The following is a 476-nucleotide window of genomic DNA, read 5'->3' as shown; positions in this document are numbered from 1 at the left end:
CCCACAAGGCATCTCAAATGCAGCCACCAGGAAAGCTGCACGCCACGGCTGTACAAAAACCATGGGAACAGGTCTCGCTGGACCTTATAGGACCGCTACCAAGATCCAAAAAGGGATACACATGGATCCTCACAATGCAGGACAGATTCTCAAAATGGATCGATATAAAGCCGCTACGTCAAGCAACAGCTACCGCAGTGGCACAAGGCTTCCTCGAAGAAATCGTCTACCGACACGGATGTCCGGATATTATAATATCAGACAACGGAACGCAGTTCAAATCAGGAAGCATGAAAAAAATAACCAAGGATCTAGGAATACAACACCGGTGGACGCCGGTATGGACTCCCCAATGCAACCCCGTAGAAAGAGCGAATCGTACGATTAAAACAATGATTTTCCAATACGTGGGGGAAGATCATAGAAACTGGGATGAAAATTTAAGCCAAATAAAATTTGCCTTTAACACAGCGCAA

This window comes from Odontomachus brunneus, unplaced genomic scaffold, assembly GCF_010583005.1.
Source record: "Odontomachus brunneus isolate Ranch 3 - 2012 unplaced genomic scaffold, Obru_v1 Obru_scaffold_319, whole genome shotgun sequence".
In the NCBI taxonomy this organism is placed as follows: domain Eukaryota; kingdom Metazoa; phylum Arthropoda; class Insecta; order Hymenoptera; family Formicidae; genus Odontomachus; species Odontomachus brunneus.
Note: the sequence above shows the minus strand (reverse complement) of the source record.